At 43.3% G+C, this 23003-nt stretch overlaps 1 protein-coding gene across 2 annotated transcripts in view; it reads left to right on the top strand.

The window, feature by feature from the left end:
* asic2 (acid-sensing (proton-gated) ion channel 2) overlaps nt 1-23003 on the top strand; it is a 250903-nt gene that overhangs the window by 57505 nt on the left and 170395 nt on the right. The gene's annotated exons all lie outside the window — the stretch shown is intronic.

Raw genomic sequence — 23003 nt, 5'->3', positions numbered from 1 at the left:
AGTCACACGACTCACCACAAACATGTGTTGACCATAAATTCTTTGGAACTAACTCGTTGACTTTATCTGACTTGTGGTGCGGACACACACACACCCTCACTGACCAGGAACTCAGCAACGGGTCTTTTTATATTCTATTGTTAATTGAAATGATCCATTATTGTCCCATGTTCCATGTATGCACCACCCACCATGTCCAATATTTTATATGTGCAACATGTCTTCCTCACTATTCTCCCCCCTGTCCTTCACCAGCACCCCCCTTTCTGCTATGTTGACCCTCTCCCTCTGACACATCTGTCAATCATTATCTACCTAGATATATCTCTAGCTTATATAGGAATGAATGTTTGTGGGAACATTTTTCCTCTACACATGTGACCTCACAATGGACACTTATAGACGGCGTGTCATGATTTCTTATATTTAAACTCCATTGCACATTATGAAACGTAAATCCCGCCATGAGCAGTTTCTTTTTGCACCGACCAAAGTAAGAAAAGAAACTTGACTTGACTTTTATTTATTCAAGCATGTGACAGTTTAAGGAAAGGTTTTCAATCCGCGAGATGTTTCCTCAGTGGAAGTGAACGCTTGGCTGTCTGAGGGGTTTTATTATCCACTTCCACTTAACGGATCTGGGACGGTCCTTAATGTGACAGATTGATAATGCAAAGTACAAACAGAGGGGTGTGAGGACTGAGCCGTAATGAGTGCTTGTGTTGTGTTTTTGAAACAACCGGTGTCACATCGGCTCGCCTCGTGCAAACCCATGAAGCGAGCAACATCTCCAGAACCGCTAGAACCTGCGTCACGCATGGCAGCGCTTTCTGTTTGCGTAGCCAATTTGTCGCAGTGTGAAGAATACGGCGCAATTTAGGTGTTCAGTGTTACGACACTTTGAGTAGCCGAGCAGCCGGTGCTCTGTTATCGACAGTCAGAGTCACTGACGGCAGTTTGCTCCTCAACAGACTCCTCTTCACTCCCCTGGAGGAAGCGAGAGCAGAAGCAAAGGGAAATGAACCAATGTTTCTGACCTCGAGTTACTGCTACACGCGTATGTTTCTCTTGCCCCTGGTGGTTCTTTGCCCTGTTAACCAAAGCGTTTCCCTTCTTGGGTACCTGCAAATTGGTGTAAAACAAGTTATAAAGAAACATTGCAGCAGTAAAGGAAATTTCCACCCACCTGTCCAGTAATCGGTGGTCCGTGCTCATGCTCACGCCGTGTAAGTCATGAACTATTTGTGCTTATCTCACTGCCTCCTTCTTCTCAGGCAGTTTTACTTTTGTCGGCTCGCCAGTAGGGAGGTGATTAGTGATCAGCTTGAACAAAAGGTGACATTTTACAAATCATGATGTACAACTCGATTCGCCTATCCATCGCAAATATCCTCTCTCATTTCTTCTCTAGCGAATCTCCTCGCTGCGCGTTGGTCAAGAGTATATCCAAGGATATCTCTCCTGAAAATCATCAAACAACTGCATTTATATACCGGCGCATACGTCTTGCGTCCCGTTGGTAATTGTGCATCTACTGGCCAAATATTCTAATGTCTTCATATCAGTAACATTCTAAATGAGGGGGGAAGAGTTTAAATTGAGGAAAAATGATTTGTACACTTATCTAAATATGAGGAATACCAGAGCTGTGCTTTACTAGGTGAGGCACGTATTCTGGTAATAATCAAGGCCAGTGAAATCTGTCTTCTGCACACAGTTAACAGCAGCCATCACTGTCTGTTGATGCATTTGTCTGGATCTCTTGTCCTTGTTTCTTCATGTTCATTTTTCCTCATTTCTTGCCGGGCTACGATGGAAGTCGGTGGAAAATCCCTTTGACTTGGACTAAAAATCCATTACAACGAAATTAAACCCTCCATGCCCATTTACTCGAAACGTCTTTTCCGGTATTATCTACTTTACAAATAAAAAATGTTTTGCCAATAGTGTTTCGCACTATACCCAATTCATATATCAATTCAATTTTCATGCATTTTTAATTTAATGCACATTTAATCCAAAGTATTTCATTAGATTAGAGGACACTTCCAACCTGTGTAGGGATGTGAAGATATAGACTGTTGTCAAACCGTTTAAAAGTTATACTTGCTCCATTTTGGCTTTTATGATCAGATCCATGACTCCCGAGTTTTATGATTTGCTGCACCAGAAGATATTAGATTTCACGTGAAACATTAAAGGAACTTATGAGATATTAACTAATTCTTGTTATTGTGGTGATATTCTGACAACTCGTTGTTATGCAAATGTAGGTAATTAAAATTCTTTCAGAGACGACATACATACTTAATTCACCTCAATCTGCTTGTCCTCATTCGCATCCTTTTTCACTTCTGAAGTCCACATGGACCCATGAACGTACACACAGTTTCCTGTTTGGTTGATTTGAGAATTGTGGCGCCCGCCGGTTAAGAGTTAAGTTTCCTCGCCTCACAACACACTTCTGTTATTGGCTCGCAGACTGCTGAAGTGGGTTAAGTAAAAACCGGAGAAGCAAAAGTAAGACGTTATGAAAATGAGCTTAGAAAAAGATGAGGGAAAGAGAGTTGTTTCCTGCACTTTGAAGAACAGACTGACACTAAGATATGAAGAAAACGCCTTTCGAAATGGCAAAATGCCCAGATGAAAATAAAAATGTGGCCACAAACTCTTTTCACACCAGAAGGTCTGACATTTGCAAACACATTTTACAGCTGCAAGAAGAAAGAGCATCAGAGAAGAGAACAGAGGAAGGTCCTGACAGCTGTGAACAAAACAAAACACTCTTTGTGCACATTCCTCACCAATAAAATCGACAGCAAGTTATGTAAATACTCAAATCGAGACACTTGAATGTGCAGAGTGCGGAGCAAATGTAAGCGCCTTCTCTCTCTGCGGCTGCAGGCACGCAAACACGCTCGGGAGGGAGTGCAAATATTATCAGTAGATGAATTAAATGATCAGGTCTTAAATTAAAGCTGGGACCATAAGATTGTCTTAAGCGCTTAAAAGGCAATTTAATGTGTGATGTCTGTTGCTGTGACCCGAAAGCAGGACACTGAGGCAAAGTGCTGCCATTATAACACGCGCAAAGTTAAGAGGCTTTTCTCTTCACAGGAAACTCGCACAGGAGTGTCGACTGGCTCAGCAGCACAGACTTGAACATTTTTATATACTTTAACCTTAAGAGATAATCCTAAAGTGGATTATTTCTCTCCAACATTTGTACTTACTTTTATTCAAATTGACGAGAAACGTTTGGATTTCTGTTAAAAAACGTTTTACTTGTTGCAGAATCTATGAGTTAGAATGAACATTCCTCTGCACACACACACACACACACACACACACACACAGACACACACACCATGCTGAGACGCATGCTGAACACCAATTAGCCATAATGTTTCCTGTTCATTGATACAGTGGAAATAATCCTACTAGCGGCCCTCCAGTAGGTCCGATCATTAATTCAAAGGCCTTTTGTGTCGTGTGATAACACACAGGGCCAGAGGTTAATGGAAACTTAATGTGTGTTTCTCTTTTTTGTCGCACTATGCGAAGTCGCTGTATTCCCGGGAGCCTGATCCAAGACCTGCTGTGAGGCTGTTGGTCTCTTTCTTTTGGCTGTTGTTAGGACATCACTGCAAAACGGAGCCCGAAAGCATAACATTTAGAGACTAGGAAAGACGTCAAACATTTAAAGCGCAGCCGGGTATTCTGGACCACTGACAGGGCTGACAGACCTCACAATTTCAACGCTTAACCACAAAGCAGCACAGCGGGGATGTTGAGGCCTGAGCAGATTCAGAAGAAATGTCAGCAGAGGCTGAAGAACTAAGTGGAATGTAAGTGCCACTGGATGCATCTATCTGTGTTTCCTGCCGGGGGACCGAAGGTGCGTCGCGGTCCTTTACACTTTATAAAACTCTCTCCCCTCTCTGCTTGTTTGCTCGTGCCTCCGCTGGCCTGTCAGCTGCAATGAGTGTGACGTTAACGTGATCCAGCAGGGCTGCAGAGACTCGTTGCCCTCCGAGGACGAATGGATTGGTCGGAAGCTCCGGCGGTGCAATCACAAGAAGGCAGACGCGGGCGTCCTGTTGGTGGGCCAGGAAAACGGCCCATGTGAGATGGATGTGATTTCAGAGGCACGATTGACTAAATCAGTTTGAGGTGGACACAGAGCTGAGCTCAAACCCACAACAGTCATAGAAACTTCATTTGGTCACATTTTGATATAAATCATGAATTTCTCAATTGTGGACTGCACCAATTATTAGCTGAGTTACTGTTATCTCTCTGCTTTTAATCTCCAATCAAGACATCGAATGGCATCAAATATGTACGGTAAACGCCAATGCTGCCTAATTTAAACGAGCAAGATGAGCACTAAACAAAAATGAGTGGATTTATCATTTAAAAAGTCCTTTTTCACAAAAATTTGTAAAGGATGACTCCATATTTGTGATTCTTTACACGTCTATAGTGCAACTTTTGTTTACACTATAAGGTCATCAAGCTATTATGATAAAACTATTATATTACTATACTACTGAGGTCAAACTATTTCCAGACACATTTTGTGAAATCTCACCCTACACTGGACAAAGCAGTTTATTATTCTTGTTCATCTGAAAAACAAGATTTTGCATTTTACAGACAATTTAGTATTTAAGAAGTGGACTTTTATTTCTGAAACACCAATTAGATGTAAAGGACCAGACAGTTGCTGTTGGGTCAAACTGCCGATGAGCCGCTCTGCAAAGGAATCCGTGGTCGACACGACACATACCCGGTTCTTGGCGAAGCAACAGAAGCCGGCATGAGGTGAAAGAAGAAGCTTCCTGTAGTCTCGTGCTCTGGAGGCCAGAAAGAAACACGCCGATTTGTTCCCCTGAAGGTCTGTAGAACCCCTGAACACAGAACATGAGACTCGCTTCATCCGGTCCCTTTTGCATCGTTGCGGTCATTGTTCATCATAATCACCATCTATCAAAGACCTGGCGCAGGCCAGCAGACTGCAGCTCTGAATCGAAACACATGTTTGTGAGTCAAGGTCACAAACCTTGGGGAGAATAGTACGAGTTTAACAAGCAGAGCCCAGAAGCTAATTTTACACCCAAATTCTGCAAGATTATATACGTTGTGCTTAAAATGCCTCTTTCAAAACTGCACCTGGAGTAGAAATATCAGTACCTTTTACCAAGCAGCATTAAAAGCTATAATCTCAGGTCATATCAAATATCCACTAGAAAAATGTTTGTACTGAGATGTTACGCCCCTGCACAGCGCTGCAGAAATGTGGTGATGCTTTCAGATGTCCTGGCAGTTCAGATCAGCTGCCCGTGGCAAAGCAGCAAAAATAACTTTTTATTCTGAATATGAACTTATTCTTGCCTTTGATCCAAGATCAGTGAGAAAATAATCAACTGTCATGATGGGCCAACATGGACATGACAGGAAGGTGTCCTCTTGAAGTCCTCCTCCTCCTCCTCCACGTATCTGGTGATGAAGAAGCGGCACTCCTGGGTTCTCTGTGCCATCAGGATGACGCATATGCAGAGAGGCGTTTTGAGTCTGCTTTAGAAATGCACAGCACACCACATGTTTCAACCTCTTATCATCGTTGTCACAACAGGGAAGAATGATCGTTATCTTTTTAACAAAGATAAATCCTTGTTGTTTGTGCCTTATTTTAATTCCAGTGCTTTCACCATCTGTATTCGATGCTAAATTGACTTTTATTTCAGTGTGTTGAAAAATATATGATTGGTTTCTATTGTGATTACACAGTAATGCTCCCTCTGTATGAAGCTCACACTGCAGTACGTGTAGTTTTTAGAGTTCAGAAGAAGCCTGAAAGCTCACTGGCTGTTCTTGTTACTAAAAGAATGTGTAGAAATGAATTATGGATTCCATCGCAGCATACAGTACAATAAAGGCTATAAAATGCAACGTATACATTGAGATCACAAAGAGGCGACTTGCAGGTAAAAAAAGTGCAACCATGCATCAGCTGCAGAGACTAACCTCAGCGGTTATGGAAATGAAAGTGCACATCGGGGGCAGAGCTGAAGAAGCACAGGTTCCTCCTGCTAAAGGTGCCATTTAAGATCAGCGAGCCCTCTCGGGCGCCTCACATGATGGATAGGCTTGCATTCAGCCATGTAATTTTCTTACTATGCCCCGATGGGCTTTTGTTTTTCTGTTGTTGACACTACACTTGTGCGCAAAGGAAATAGTTAATTTCCCAAGCGATGTGTATCCATGCGTTGTTTTTCTTTGTCATCCAAATCCCTGGTATGTGGTTAGAGTTCCATTGGAGAACTGGGAAGTCGCACTCAGCTAAGGTTATTTTTTTCCTGCATCATGTAAAGGCTCCTTCACGTGATTGATTCCGTTTTCTGTGGGAATCAAAATAAGTGCTTTTGGTGGTGTTCATGTAAAAGCAATAGAAGGCGTCTTCCTTCACATTTTTCACCGAAAACAACTAATGCTCCTGTGATGGAATGTTTGGGCCATGTGTCCCATTTGAGTTTGTAAAACTGTGCTGAAAAAAAGCACCATGTGACTAAAATGCTATTTGATACTGTAGTTTGATCTTCATCAAGCTGCAGTAGTAAATTAACGTACTTAAATGCAAGTGAATGGTAAGATTTTGATGGTTTGGGACCCCTGTGGTATTTTGCCACTTTCCTGTTTAATCATCACGCTATGCAGCTGATCATCACCACAGCAGGATGAATTCCTTTCATCAACGTAAACCGTGTTATGAACAGCAGGTCAGAAATACCAAACATTGAGCTGGAAAAGAGACGATGAGGGCAGATCAGACACATATTCCCCAACGTCCATGTTCTGATTCGTTGGTGGATTGTCTCCCCTTCGTAAATAACCGCGTGACCCTCACCAATCAATTTGCACTTTTTTCTATTTCCTCTGTGTCCCCAAATTTCCCACGAAACAAAACGTTGCACTGTCCTGTGTTGTTATAAACAAAACCTTCCCTGATAACTCTTCTTTCTTAATATTTTCTCCTCTATTGGTTTATGCGTAGATAAGTAGACACATTGAAACGAGAATTACAGAAACGTTCTTTTTTTAGTGGTCATATTAAAAGTTGACTGGTGGGTTTTAACTGTGAAATTTGGGCTCCCTGATTTTAAGCCCATTCAACTTCCAGCCCTAGTATCAGTAATTGGCATTTTAGAGAATGTAACAGTACCACGAGTGCCTCGCTGAGTATGTGACATTCAGACACGCCGATAGCCGGAGGTGTTCACATTCCTGTGCCATTCTCCCCCATAATCGTCTCTCCAGCCATAAACATGAGAACGCTTATATGGACGGACATTGTTAACTCTCTCTGGTTGCTGGGGACAGGACGAGCTCGACAGATGGAGCTGTGTTGCTTTGGGCATCAGCTCTGAGTGAGTGTGTTTATTTTCTCTTCCGTCTGTGCACATATGTCACAGCCTGCATGTGAGTATTTGGTTGAAGTTGAATTTGCAGCGATGCACACATTTCCCCGCGCATAGTGCGTTCCACATACAACGCGTGAACACTGAAGCACAGCGTATGACATCGGACTGAACTGCTGAGACCGCATGCTGCTATTACACATTTTGCACGATATCCACATTCTCTAAACCATAAATGCTGAGTTTACTGATCTAGATAATTAATCATTTGTGGAAAGTGCCCGCTGAGGTGTTTATACACTGCAATATAAATGCAGTAATGCAGTAATGTAAATGTGAATGTGACAGCAGCTTTATATATATACAACACAATGGTTTATGGGATGGCATTATCGAGATCCCTAACATACTTTCTTTTTAAGAAATGTATTTAATAATAAAGACTAAATTAAGTTTTCTGTTTACTGGCAGAATAAGCATGTGTCATGGCGTTTGAAATTTGTGTGGTCTATGATTTAGTAGCAGAGAGCAAACATAAAGAATATTTCTATCATTCTATTCTTTTTTCACTGCTTGTCAAAATAGCATGTTTGAATATGCCCTTTGAAATGGTCATAGACAGGTTTCTTTTTGTTCTCTGAGACTTGACTAAACAATCATTTAAATAATTTAATTATTGACAGTTTTAGTTGCATCTCTGGATAATTACATTGTTCCACTTTAAACCTTCATGAAAATGGTCCTGATTATTTGTAATCATCATTTTCTCCAAGGACCCAATGGTTTCAACGTGTTTCTCAGATTTGTTTCATCATCATTAATCCTACTCGGGGGACCTCGGGGACTGATTGGGTTTTCCACTGATTCCTGCCAACCAGCCAGCAGATTGCAGGCAGAGACTCTGCATGTTGTTTCTCCGCCGGGGGGAGAAACGCTGTTGGTGGGACGAGTGAGTGTCGCCCTGCCAGATTTTGTCATCCTGCAGTTACGGCAAGCCCCGCCTTGTAATTCTGATTATGATCTATGAGAGAGGAGCTGGACGGGACCGACCCGTCAGCGGATCCGCTGAACTGGTTTACAGAAGGGCCGGTTCTGATGGTGTTTTCTCGTCTACTGGATGACACATCTGCGCTCACACACGGACGGAAAACAGTGAACTCAGAGTGAAAAGAATCACGGATCATCCCTGTACTTTTTTTCTTATTCAAGTTAATGAGAAAAAAAAACATTTTGACAGGTGCTGTATGTCAAAGGACCATGCTGCCAAAATTAAATATTCAATGCAAATTGAGTTTTAAAGATGATGAAATTACTTGTAAAAATAATAATAATTTATTTTAAATTATTGCCATCTGTGCCAAGAACCAAGGTGAAGAAATGACAACAGAATTCTTCACTTGAATAATTCATTTAATTAAGTAGTTAATCAAACAATGAGAGCAACATTCAAGTGTGACCAATCTCACATCCGACTTGTCGGTTGTTGAACTATTTTCCACACGTGCAGATGTTTCCATAGTTTCCCTCCGTGTCGCCTTCGTCTTTGCCCTTGGGCTAAGGGGGGGAAAAAAAAGGGAAGAATTCATTTCTGAGAAAATAATATTTGGAATTTTCTGACGGAAATATATGGAGGTCTGGCGAGCATCTTCCCGCCCTAATTTGGCGCGAGATGCTCGCTGCTGGCTTGTTGTATCTGAGTGCACACAATAGAGAATCTTAGACCCATCTATCCTTCTTTGTGTGTGACACTCTGCCGAGCCATTTACAGAACAGCGAGGCCAGATGGAGCTCGCACAATGACCAGAGCCCTCTCTCCTCCTGAAACATCCTCCTTTGTTATCTTTCTGCAATAAACATGTCGTGTGGAGACACGTCGGTGCCACGCTGAACCTGATGGATGGAGACTCAGTTGGAGAAGCAGCACATTGGTGCAAGGTTACTGCAGTGACAGACAGTCATCATGCTGCCAGATGAAGTATTCTGTCCATATATCAAGGATTATTATTTCTATTAAAGGAAAGTTACTTCCTCGTATTTATCGAGTATTGAATACTGACACGCTACAGTTTGATTCTGTTGTTTTCAATCAAGTCTGTCAACTTGGGTTCTTAAATTCGTTGTGAGAATCCATTCCCAAGTAATTATGATTCATCAAAATAATCTGCATTAAAGTGGTTCACTGCACCAAACCATACCAAGCATCAGAGTGCCAGAGTGGTGCCATGTTTCCTCAGAGATCTCTAAAGCAGAAGTGATGAATTACCGGCTGCTTCTTCCTTTTTTCTGTCGTCTTTTCTTTCTCTTAACTTTCTTATGGAAAGAATGTGTTTAATTTAAGGAAAGTGCATCCGTAATTGATATATTCTTCTGGTTGCTGAGCATCAGTGTGGATTCATTTTGCTTGTTGACACTCACTCAAAGAATGGGAGAACTTCTCAGTTTGATTGAGTTTGTACAGGATTCCACTGCGATGGCCACAACACCACAAAAAACTAAAACTAAAACAAGATCAACAAGGCGGAGATGTGATTCATGGTTTGGGCTTGTGCTGACAATACTTCTGTTGTTACAGTTTACAATAGGGAAAGATCTGAAGCCGGACCGTTATTTATTTATTTCATTTCTTTAATGGTTTATTTGATAAGGGACAGTGCACATTCAGAGTTCGCCAAAAGGCTACTTTTCATTTCATTCATTTGACGCCTGCAAAGCCCAAATGCAGTTGAAGAAATAAAACTACAGCCATGTGTTTAAAAAAAAGAAAACTGTTAAAAAGCAATCGAGCAGAGGAGTACCACAAAAAAAGGGATTAAGGGATGAAGCAATTCAACAATTACGCTTTAAAATAGTGTCGTTGACCTCTGCCACCAGCTGAGAGTCGACACACCCGCTTACCGCCGCACTATTTCAAGAGACAACAGCGTTACCTCTTGGTGCACGATATAATCTAGTGTAAATAAAGCGTTATCTTGGGAGGCCCGCAGGGTGAGGTCAGGCCACCTCACTTATTAGCCCCTGTACAAATCAACAGAGCTAATTGCCGTGTCCGGGATTAACGTCCGGGAGATTAGCTGTGAAGTCACTGACCACTTTGGCCGCAGCTCACGTAAATACGCCGTCCTTTAAGTCGACGTACGTACTGTAATTAAATAGACATCTTGGTGGAACTCGCGTATCCCTGCGGCGACTATACACGTGTATCATTTCATACCGGTTCACACAACACAACTGAGCCGCGGTGTAACTGAACTCCGCCCATTTAACCTGACAGATTCTAACGTGTCCTCTCGCGTCCCTGCGCCGGTCCACCCTCCGCGGGTTGGGGCACACAAGCGCGTGACGGGCTTTGCTTGGGAACGCCTGCGCTGGGCTTTCGACGATGAGGAAATGACTTTCTGGAGGATGCGTTGTAATATGTGTTAATTCAATAGACGCCGCCCCGGTAATTTGGTAATTTAAAAAGCACTTTCAAATTTAATTTGACTTGCACCTTCGAGGCACCGCTTTTTACAACACAATTAAGGGCTAATTGATTTTGTATTAAACACGCTTTTAAAGTTCCTCCCCTGTCGGGATGTTTTCCCGGTTTATGCCAAGATGCTGCAGCTCAGGCTGCACCGGTCACAATCTGCTGTGGGTTGGAAAATCACACGAAATCTGATGTCAAAGCACTGCGTGTCCGTCCTAACTTGTGTCCGCTCGCCGACGCGTAGGTGGATATCAGTCACATCCGTCAGACGGCCACAAGCTCGGTGCGGAAGCTTGTTTTAGCGTCAATATCGACTAAAATTCCAAATGATTATACTTCTAAGAGGGTTAGCAAAAAGAAGTCAAAGCTTCTAAAGATGAAAGTACAGTGAAATCTTAATATCCCCGATGACCCTAACCCTTAAAAAAAGAATCAGAGTAAATCCATTACTTGACCATTAAAATGATCTTTAATGTCAGTTAATCAAATTTCCCTGCTGATTCCTCCGCAAACTGATGGCGGGACCTGGTTTCATGCTGATGGCCCAGTCAGCTTTTAATGGCTCATAATTCAGACAAGCAGCTCAAGGTGTTTTCCATCTGCGCTGGGTCAGACAGTCAGTGAGCACGGAGGGAAATAAAGCTGCTTCGAAGAGATCGATGAATCAAAACACGCGACACGGGAAAGGCCTTTAAAAATCACCCCGGCCTCGACGCGTCCCACTAGGAACGGGCGAACACCTGCCGCAATGTCTCCACGACATAAACAAACACAAACAAACGTGTCCGGTCTGGACTTTCCCCTCTCGGCCCTCATCTCGTCCTCTTTGCTTCATCTCTCATCTTCCATCCCCGTCGACCGTCCTCGTCCTGTCCCCTGTTGGTCACATGCTGTCTCCTCTTCATCATCGCCTCCACTTCCCAGCCGGAGGTCCTGTGTCTCGTCTCGCTGGGAGGCGATTTCCATCAGGCTGAACCGGAGTCGGGTGTGAGGACTCTCTGTTATGGTGAGAGGCTCTGAGTGGTCCTCCCGCTCTCCTCCTCTCCTCCTGCTGGTCGGTCACAGGCTCCGTAGGCTGTCATCCGTCAATAAGGCGAATTTGTCATGTCCAAGAAACGTTAAGTTCATTTAATCGGCTTGTCTCGTGTCTGTGTTGCCTCGGCGGTTTTAGTGCAGAGTGATTTTCACTTTGGGTTTTTATTCGAACAAACTTTGATGGCTTTGAACATCTCCTTCTCGAGTTCTGGTCCATTGAATTCAGCCCTGGACTTTTTTTCCATTTGATGTGTAAAACTAAACGGCTATCAAACATCAAAATGTTGTCCATCACGTCTCTTACAAATGGAAACTAACAGCACATGTGATCAAACCCTCTTGTTGAAAATGGAAGCGAAGTTTCAAATGCGACGGCTGAAGGACTTTGATCGTGTCCTTGTTGGATGTTCTGTACTACTTTTTAAATGATCTTTGCTTAGCTTTTGTCTGATTGTCTCACAGCAGAGGAGAAGCCGTCCTCGTAATGCGTCGCGCAATGGAATAGCCAGCGAATGGCTTTAAGGAAGGAGGAGAAACCTTTTCATCTGCGTCGGAGGCATCAATGGAGCGGAGGTTTCTACAGTCTCATGAAAGGAACTTTTCTTTTTGCAGTATTAAGCCAATTGTGGTGGACGTGCATCGGGTGGGCGCTGATATTATAAAGGTAGCTTGAATGGAGGCTGGGAGGTTGAATCATTTGTTGACGATAAGCTGCGTGATGAGTCACGTAAAAACCGTTCTCTCCTCACAAAATCTCCGTCTCCTCGCATGCACCTCTGGAAGCGCATTAGTGATTTATATTTATTTTAAAGCCCATTTTGCCTGACTTTAACACTACAGACGCAATCAATTTGTCAACATGGGGATGCAAGATGTTTGTTTACTGTCGTCATGGCTGATGTTCAGAATAGTGTACACCTCCAGCAGGCTTCAATTCCTAAAGGTGGCATCCAGTCTTTTGCTTTTAAAGTAGATGGTGTCTGAATTTGGGGTGTCAGAAGTAGCTGTGCAGCAGCTGGGTTTGTCCACGGGGCTACTTGACATTGATGTGTGTGTTAGATTGATGCCTCGTCGTCCTTCGCAGAGCATTAAAGCCGCTGCCAGAATTGGTTTCCGTCTTGTCTCGTGTGGCGGGCCGCGTAATGCAGAACAAAGCTCTGCTTGTATCTGGGGAAGAAAAAAAGCCTGCAAACGTGCATGAGGCTGTGATTGACATCACCTCTGTGGGTGAAAAGAAACAGCATCAAACCTGAACTACTTTCTCAGGGAAGCCAAGAGCCAGATGTGAGGTGAGAAAAACTGCCTTCTGCATCATAACTTGTTTAATAGAGAAGTAAATCTCATTTGTGAAATACTACTGCAGAATGCGTGAATTGAGAGTTTTTTGGCTAAATTAGCCCTGTTTTTAATGTTATGCTAATAAGCGAAAGGCACCTTTCAGAGCAGCCATGTGGACACATTATTGCAGATATATGTAATTAATATTATTTATTATTTACTATTATAATACGCACAGTATTATTATTATTATTATCACTGCAATGGCCGTGGCACAATCAATAAAATGTGACTGTAAATGACTGGATCCATTACACCTTTTGTTTGTCCAACATTGATAGGGCCCATTGTTAACATCTGTAATTTCACTCTGGAATATATTCCATTCATTCTAATAGCTTTTCTTGAATAGCATCCTATTAATCACACTGCTATTACTGATGGTAATGCTGCAGATATTACAAAGCATTTCATTCAAACCAGGCTCAATGTTTCATTCTTAAAACACCGGGTGTTTGTTGCCACGAGTTAGAAATGACTTTATGTCCATTTTTTTAGGGGGCATTCATTCAGTGTGTGAACACCTCTTAACGGATGCATCCCGCAGTCTGAGGTCTTCGTATTTCATACGGCCTTATTGTTTCCTTCGTGTTTAATAAATTGGGGTTTTCGTAGCGAGGCGGCTTGCTATTTTTCAGGCTACGAGAGCCTGTTAGGGCCTCGTTGCTCAGCCTGTTGTGACAAGCTGTGTCTTCAGTCTGTGATTCACCGTAATGGTCCGTACACGTGCAGAGGGATTTGTTCCACACAAGTGGAGGCAAATGGACGTTCACAGTTCCTTTAAGCATTGTTCTCTCAGGATCAATGTAACCAGTGACAGAGGGACCAGCGCTTACCTCATAAGACGTGACACCATTTTGACAGTAATTGATGAAGCCCTATGGCCCGTCGATGGGAAAAGTCAACAGAAACTCACATAGCTAAACAACAAACGTTGCATTATTTTAAAATTGTAGGGGATTTTTCATAACGCGGCTGTTTGAATTAGTTTTTTTAGTGTGTGAAAAACAAAAAGCAAAAGAAATCTATTGTGAAATGATTTTGATAGAACTTAGCAGCCATTTGTGAAGTGTGAAGAAAACACAGCACGTGTTTCAGACAGTGGGGAAAATGAGGATTTTAACAGCCCTCAAACCGCAGGGCAAATGTGGTTTGCTTTGTCCACTGGATGAAATGTCCTACTGTATCTTTTACATCTGTTTTCAGTCTTTACTGCTTCCTCAGGGGAATATCCCTGTGTGTGCTTTTCAGGTGCGGAATAGTTATTGTGCAGTGTTCTGCACGATGACAATGCAGAACTGAAAACAGCTGCCTGCTTAAAGGCTTTTAAGCAAAGCCAACAGATGATGATGTGAAAGGCGAAACGTTCACGATACATTAAGATTGTATCAAGTGCTTTGAAATGTACAGCTAAAGATCATTGAGTGAATGGAGCGCTGGAGTGAAAAGAACCACCTCTTCTAGACCTTTCCACTTCATTTCTCCCTTTGTTTCTTAGAAACATAACAGCTGACTCACATGTAAATGGTTGCGAGGCTGTTGAGAGTCAGATTACCAGAGCTGACCTTCTCAGTCTAGTTTTTTCTTTCTTTAACGCGTCGTTTTAATATCTGTCTCTTTAACCCCGACTGCTCTGCTCCGATTCGCTTTTGAGAAAAAACACATAGTGACATAGTGATCAGATGAGGGCAGGACGTATATTCAAATGAGGTGGCATGTGAAATCCAAATGTCTTTTTGAATCACGTTTACTGATAGTCAGCCCGCAGAAAACTGCTTTGTCTCTTTTCACAGTTTGTGTTTTTTAATTCTTTTTTGATCAAGAGCGAGAACGTCCTGCGCTGACGGAGGTGGCTGTCTTCCCAGCTGAGTCTTGGAAAAAACATTATTTAAAAAAAAAGAACATCCCTTCCTGTCCATCCCTCTACTTTTCTTAAGAAATCACACTGTCTTATTAATAAAGAGCAGCTATTCATGCGTCAGACTTATTGACTTTTCATTCAGCAGAGGTTGTTGTTGTGACAGATTGATTGATCCTTAAAGAAAATCCCTATGACGATGTGAAGATTCTGACCACGGCGGGTCCGTCCTATTCTCGAGTGTCCCTTTGCTCACGTCTGAAGGGAAACGTCTGAAATGCACGAGATGATCTTCAGCGTGCGTGACAGCAGTGAGGTCACACTCGGAAGTGTGGATTGGAACACTTGTGCCGGGAAGAAGTAATAAATACTCTCCTCCTCGGAGGCGTGAGAAATTCCTCCGGCTGCCTCTGGACCGCGGAGTGATAGATGTTCCCATTAAAGCGAGGGAGGCAATTAAAAAAAGAAGACGAGGAGAGGCAATCTCTCACATCTGTAATCACTCTGCCACTCTGCAGTGAGGCTGCAGAGCGTGAGAGAGATGCACTTGTTCGCTTGACTTTTTGCAGAGTTTTCTTCATCTGTCAATCTCTCAGACCCATTTAATGTGTCTGTTAATCACTCGTTAAGCAAGCTTTGACTCTCCAAAGTTCCTCTCTTGGTTTTTTTTTTGCACAATTTGGCTTTCCTTTCCAGCTGTTTGCTCCAGAACTGGCAAAGTCTCAACAAGCAGTTCTTCTCCCGCTCCTTGGACCACTTTGAGCGCCACATTCTGGTTCTGAACATGGTCCAAAGTACCTGGGCCTCAACATTGGCAACGGACTCAAGTAGAAGAAGAATACGGAGGCCAGTTCGTAATAAGCAGAGGATTCGACTCTAAGGCTGAGGTGCTTCAACATGTCCAGATGTCGGGTATCCTCCTCCAGCCTGTGGGGGCCAGCGGACTCTTCCCCGCTGTATTCTGCTGCTTAGAGCCGCTCACAGATCCAAAAAATAAACTGATTAACAATGGGTTGCTCTGTAGTTACCTTCAAAGCAGACACCTTTGACGTTGTGGTGGAGAGGAGGACACTAAGCAAACTGTCGTCCACTGTGGATAAACCTGACCACGCTCTCCGCCTCCTGCTGGACAGACAGCGGCGCTCTCGCTCCAACGGACCCTTTGAGCTTAGTTATCACAGGACTGAAGCAGGAAAAAGCTTTACAGCTTCTCTTAATGTGACGTCTAAATTCACCATGCGCATTTGACACATTTATATTATTCTAATACAATGTGGATATTGTCTTTTATATAGACATCTCTCTTCTAGTGTTAATGTTTGTTTACCCTTTATGCGTCCGTCTGTGTCTATCGCTCTATCTAGCCTGCTAGTCTTCTGTACCAAATGATTCAGACTCTCCGGAGAGGTAAGAGCAAGCCGTTACCTTGGGAACAACACAACTTAATAATCTCGCATTTGAAATCATACCCCGAAGGCTCAACACAGAGATTCGTTTCCAGAAGTCGCCCTCAGAGTGGTCCATTGTGTCACTGCAGCTACAAGGTCCTGCTACGTCTTCACACAACTTCAGAGCAGCTTCACTGCCGCGTGTAAAGCAGAACAACGGCTCTTTGCCTGAATAAAACACCGCCGCTGCCATTGTGAGAAGAAACTATACACTTCAAGGTAAACCTGCAGAGGTGATAAATCACACTAAAGCCATGTACTTCCAAAAGCCCACAGGCAGACACACAGTGTCATGTGAATGTGTAATTTAGTGCAACAAGTGCATTTCAACCATAGGGATACAAACAAACAAAAGAAGGTGCAATTTCATTAAATAAGCCGATCTACAACTTGCTATAGACAAGCGCCATTATGAGTACAATTTAAGTGCTACTATTTGTTAGTCTTGTTAGTCGAGAGTCTGAAGAAGTGTGTCTGGTGTAGATGTGAAGACCCTCTGCGGTCCTTGTGTCATCAGAGAGCTCGTTCCACCATTTGGGAGCCAGGACAGCAGAGAGTCGTCATCTAGTCGGGTGCTTTGCTCTCAGTGAGGGAGGAACCAGCAGTTTGGCAGATGCAGAGCGGAGTGAGCGCGTCGGGACGCCGGGGTTAACTGGCGGTGGCGGGGAGACGTGCCAGGAGAGAGTCACAGTAGTCCACGCGGGAGACGACAACAGCCTGAATCAGAACCTGCGCCGCCTTCTGAGTGAGAAGGAGACGTATTCTCCTGGTGTTTTTTCTGCTTGCAGCATTATCGGGTTAGATAGTTGTTCTACTGTAGATGGAGAGTTCGGGCAGAGCTTGGTTCCTATTTTAAACACACCGGAAAACGAAATGTAGGAGGCGGCGGCTCGCAGATTTAGATGAACAGTTCACACTCAGTTACCTGCTTTCTTCATAAACTTCCGTTTATTAAAGGCTGCTATTTCTTTATAGATTGAGAGCACTGACTCTTCAACTTCAGATCTTGTTCTGTTAACCAGATTCTATAAATACGACTCAAGTATCGTGTTTCTAATGATGTTACATTGAGAATCTATTGGGGGGAGAGCTCACATATGAAAAAGAAATCTCACCTCCATCACTCGAATATGTTTTCCAATGAGGAAATCCTGTAACTTATTTCAGAATCTATCTGCTGTAGGTTCTCCCGACGTGTGGTGGTTTCTTTTCTCTGTCTTTATTTTTCCAAAGGTAAAATTCTAAAGGAATAATTTGCAATAGAGTCGGTTTCTGTGTTTCCATCATTTCAATCCCTTAGACTGGGATTGCCATTATTATCCCGGTACATTGCATAGATTAGATTATAAGACAAACCTACTGCTTTCAGAACTACAAGAGTGGAGGTTTTAAGTGCTTTGACACGTGGTTACATGTCTTCTCCGTCGGTCCATGGACACATTTTTTATCAAGTTAAGGTCAGAACTGTGCAGGGTTCTGTGAGGAAACCTCACGCCTGTTGCATTGTTGATGGAAAGGATGACTTTTTTAGATGGGTGTGGTCCCGGCTCAGGCCCTGGAAGTAGGAAATGCAATCCTCATTAGACATTTATAAAGATTTATAAAACTCTCTGCAGGAGTAGTTACAATCACACAGGTTATGAACACAACAAAGCCTGACAGACAAGATGCGACTAACAGCATGAAGCTATAACACGGTCAAGATATTACTCGCAGATTAAGTGCATTACATATTGAGGCAAATGAATTCAGTATTGGCCATTCAAGCTATCTACACAATGCCCACTCACTGCTGTTTTGGACACACTTTGTATTTTGGACAAACACAATAAACGTACAGATGCATTTCACAGTTTTTTGTCGCAGATCGTCTCATTGTTTTATGTTGATCTGTATCTTGCGTTTTTGGGGATACGGCTGTTGCACATTCTGAATATTTCTTTCTTTTTCTCTCTTCCCATTGGGTGAATCTACATTGCCCTTCGTCCCGCTGGGTGCCCCCTCATCCCTTTACCCTGGCATTCCTCTGGGCTCCGCCCCCTCACATCTGGCTCTTTTGGCTGGCTGGCTGTTTTAGGTAAGTGTTCCGTTTTACAGTATTACTCACACTCTGTGGGCCCTGGGATCAGAGCATTAGAGTCTCCCTCTAACAGTGGAGGTAGAGCAGGGATTTAGCACTGGACTGGACTGGACTGGACTACAGCAGACTGGACTAGACTGTGTCCCTGAGCAATTGAAGACCATACTAGTCATCCTATAGAACAAGCTTGTGCAGAGACACTGCACTCAGGAGTGTGACTAAGGAGACACAATGCTTTCTGGCTGTGTTAAGGCTGCAAGGTTACAAGTCACTGGTTCATTCGTGGAGCGAGGGAATTGATTACTATTTACACATTTTACCAATGAATTTCCGGACACACAAAATGTAATGCTCAATGACAACAGGGAGAAATCATGTTATCTTCTGTTACAGACAGAAAACCAGAAAATGAAAAACATAACAATCCAACCATGACCTCTCCAGCCTGGATGTTTTATTGAAACACAGCGTGCGCCTCCAAACATCCAGTGTTACCGGTAGATTATGTACCAGCCAGGAGGCTGTTACAAATTGTGGCTGCTGCAAAAGATAGTCCTCTTGAGACGTGTAATCTCTATTGATATAGAAATGCAAAGTGTAAAAAGGAGGATGCATGTGAATGACCTTTCCAGCAGACCGACTGCATCATAAGCGAAGATTGAAATTGATGTTGCTGCAATTTGAAGCTTAAATTGATTTAAACAATTCATTTGTTTTGTTGTTTTCAAAGCTGTGTGTCCCATGCATGAATCTATGAGTTGTGTGCATGTGTGTGTGTGTGTGTGTGTGTGTGTGTGAGTGTGACATTGATTATTCATTTAAAACAACTGTTATATTTGCCTGTTAAATTTCCTTCACACATTGTCCAACAACGTTTTTCTCCACAAAAAATTAGCTTTCCTCACTAATAGTACTCTTTTCAACACAGCCTTTCACTTGAACCCACTGACAGGGTGGACAGCGTGTCCCCTCTGATCACAGCTCCCCCTGGTGGTGCTGGAAGAGCTTGTTGACTGAGATCACACTGTTAAGACACGCTTTCTTTTCAGGTATTAATGTCGACACGGGTTTCAGGCACATTAACACCATTGGGTTTGACCCACAGCTAAATGGTGTCTTGGTGATTTCACAGAACCCCGCTGAGTTTCGCTTGCAGCCCAACGTTGGATTCCTCCCGGCTCCCGGTGGGACATCGTCCCCTGCCCTTTTCCGCCTGCCATCACCTCTCCACAGAAAGCACGGGGAAATACACAATTGCTGCTTGAAGTCAGGATATCTGATCGATACTGATATCCCGTCCTATGCTGCACTGAGCTCTGCGGCGCATCCTGCTCTACCGCGTTGCTCCACTAGATGGTAGAGCATAGTCAATAGTGAAACACTGGCTGCAGGGGGAGAGGAGGGAGATATCCACTGTTTGTGTGTGTCTGTACGTGCACATCCTTTTGTCTTAGCGTCTTATTAGATCAAGCAGCTCTTTATTCGCGCAACGGAAAGCAATCAGTTGCCCTTGTCAATCCTCCACGTGATCCCGTCTCATTGTTGCAGCTTTGGTGTGAACTTGGATAATGGACTGCTGTGCGTGTTGTAGAAGTGTTTGCGTGTCTGTGTGTGTGTGTGTAAACCTCTCTGTGGAGAGACCCACCTATTAACACCTGTCAGTTGTCTCCGTGCCCCTCGGTGATGCTACATAAACCGGCTCTGACGGTGCTTGCCAGGCAAAAAGGAACCTCGGAAATGTGTCAAATCACAGCAGCAGGAAACGAGAGCTGGACGGGCCGTGACTGGTTCGCCCGCGTAAAATAATTGGGGATGTTGCACATTTAAACAATGCGTTGCAGCAAGCAAAACAGGGAGTCAAAATCAATACGGCTCGTTTATTAACTTGTAGGGCGAGTCGGCTGTCTACTGGCAGCCAGCCGGTCGAGTGCGTCACGTTCGGTACATTAGTTTGGCCCCCGACACAACAAGCCTCTACGTGATGACGGGTATCAATTGGACAGGAGGGTGGTGGGGGGGGGGGCTGAGGGTGAGATGTGATGGCTTTTCCTGACCTGCGTGCTGCCCAACAGTTGTCGTTTGTTTGACTGAAATTGGTTCAGTTCTTCAGTTTGCCTCAAGACCTGACCTGCTCTTGACTCCTATTTTTCTGGGGGGGGGGGGGGGTAATGTTTTACATAACCTTCCGCGTTTGATTCATGCACTAATAATAGTGCGTGCGTGTGCATTGACCAAAAAAAAAAGAAAAGAAAAGAAAAGGTCAGACAGGAGTTTCAATTGGCTTGAGGGAAACTTTTTCTTACACAAGAGCTTGTAGAGTTCTGGCATTAACAATAGTCTCTCTCTTGCAGTGATATGTGTTTGAAGCAGGAAGTTAGGGGGGGGTTTCAACGTTTGCGCAGAACCCGGAACCAACGTCAGTGCTGTGTTATTCGGTCTAATCGGTGTTCACACAGAGAGTAATCATGATAACTATGAGTACGTGTACCAGTGCTTCCCACTTGCTAAAGGTCATTTGAGCTAATGAATCCGACCACTGGGGAGCTGTTATTGTCTTCTGATCCGTCTGCAGGAAAGAAGAAACTAAGTCTAAATATGATTCAAAGACTTCGGCCCATCGGTGAAAGCCCTCGTATTTGCAGTATTACGAACCAGGTGTCTGTGGCGTCATTCCCAGTCAAAACCAAACGGCGCACTTTGAGGGAACTTAAATTACCACCCGTGCACCTAAGAGAAGGAAATGGAGATGTTCGATATTGTAACTTGAAGCAGTTTCATCATTGCACAGTTCATTGAACTAATTCAGTTCACGGTTCAAAGAAAACATTAATAGGAATCGTCATTACAAGGCTTTTCAAGGTTAATATTATGGGGAGTAATCACAAAAAAAGTGTTCTATTTTACTGAGGGAGGTCTATAAAGGCAACCAATGCGCCAGTGCACACGAATAAAGCGGTATTTGTGTGCAAGAAAAAGCACAATTTTATTCCTCTTAATGTGAAATTGGATGAGACTCACATATAGTCTGCTGTTAATGCTGATGATTGAAAAAAGATCAACAGGGCTGCGTGGGCAGACGAGCTGCTTGGTTTGACTACATAGTAGGACGCAGGTTCTACAGATTATTTCCTAATAGGATTTTAGCTACAACAGTCAGTTATTTCAAATTTCATAAAATAGTAATAATAATTAGCAAATATAAGCAAATGGAAGAATCTATCATCAGGGAATTGCAAGGTTATGTGTTGGAAAGCTAATCAATTAGCTTTAGTTTAGCCATAAAACATGGTCTTCAATGTCCTCTTGAAGAAATCTCTAAAAATCCATCCAGAAAACCCAGGAAGAAAACGCTCCTTTTACCGAGAGGGGACCAGACCTTTGACATCCTCCGCCTCACGTCGATTCATCTCAAGAAAAACCTGATGTCAACAAAGGATGCAAACCTCAAAAATGCGGCCATGTGGACAAAACCAAAAATATGAAACCCACGAGGTACATTTTTTCCATTGCACTGGTGAGCAGTAAATTATGCTGTATTAATAAAACGTTGTTTCTTCTCTGCATGACGTGAGGAACAGAGCCAATCTTCTTCTGCCACATCAAGAATGACCATTGTGCCCCTTCGCTTTATGACTTGTCCACTGGCTCCGTATCTACAGATCAGGACACACAGTGTGGAAGCTGAAGAAAGACTTCAAGGGTTCCACGACCAGGCCTGGAAAAGGTCAGGATCTGTTACAAGGGAAGACTCCCTCTCAACACTGATCATTTGGAGATGAGCAGGTTTACACGGACTACAAAGTTGGCTTCATAATAAAACATCTATTTAAACACGGGACTTTTAGTTAAAATAAGCCTTAACTTCAGCTGGCACCCATCTCTAAGCAGGTTTTATTGTTCATTATTTATTATTATTATTTATTAATCCTGCGGTAATCTGCAACAAAAGAAGAAGATGATGTGATGGTCTCCAGAGCTGTTCTCTAACACATCCCAGATTTTCATAGTTGCCCAAATTCCGTTCCAAGTTACACAGACAGTCGGCTGGAATTTGTGGTCATTCAAGACGCCGCGGCTCACAGTCGCTTACTTTTTTGGTGCAAAGTGTCGTGTTATCTTTGGGTCCTATTTCTGTTTGTGCTGTATTTGCCTTGTGTCTACAACGTTAGCTCCCTTGCTGTGTGTGTTGCTTATCGTGTGTGTTTTCCCCGGGAAGATTAACGGTCATGTTGGCAGCAGCTTAATGTGGATCCAGATAAAATTGTAAAAAAAAAAAGAAAAATCCAGCGTTTGCTCTTGCACTACATTGGAAGAAATCTCTTGGCGCTTCCTCACGTCATGCAAGGTATGAACC

This window comes from Gasterosteus aculeatus, chromosome 11, assembly GCF_964276395.1.
Source record: "Gasterosteus aculeatus chromosome 11, fGasAcu3.hap1.1, whole genome shotgun sequence".
Taxonomy (NCBI): domain Eukaryota; kingdom Metazoa; phylum Chordata; class Actinopteri; order Perciformes; family Gasterosteidae; genus Gasterosteus; species Gasterosteus aculeatus.
Note: the sequence above shows the minus strand (reverse complement) of the source record. Positions and strands in the feature narration are given on the sequence as shown.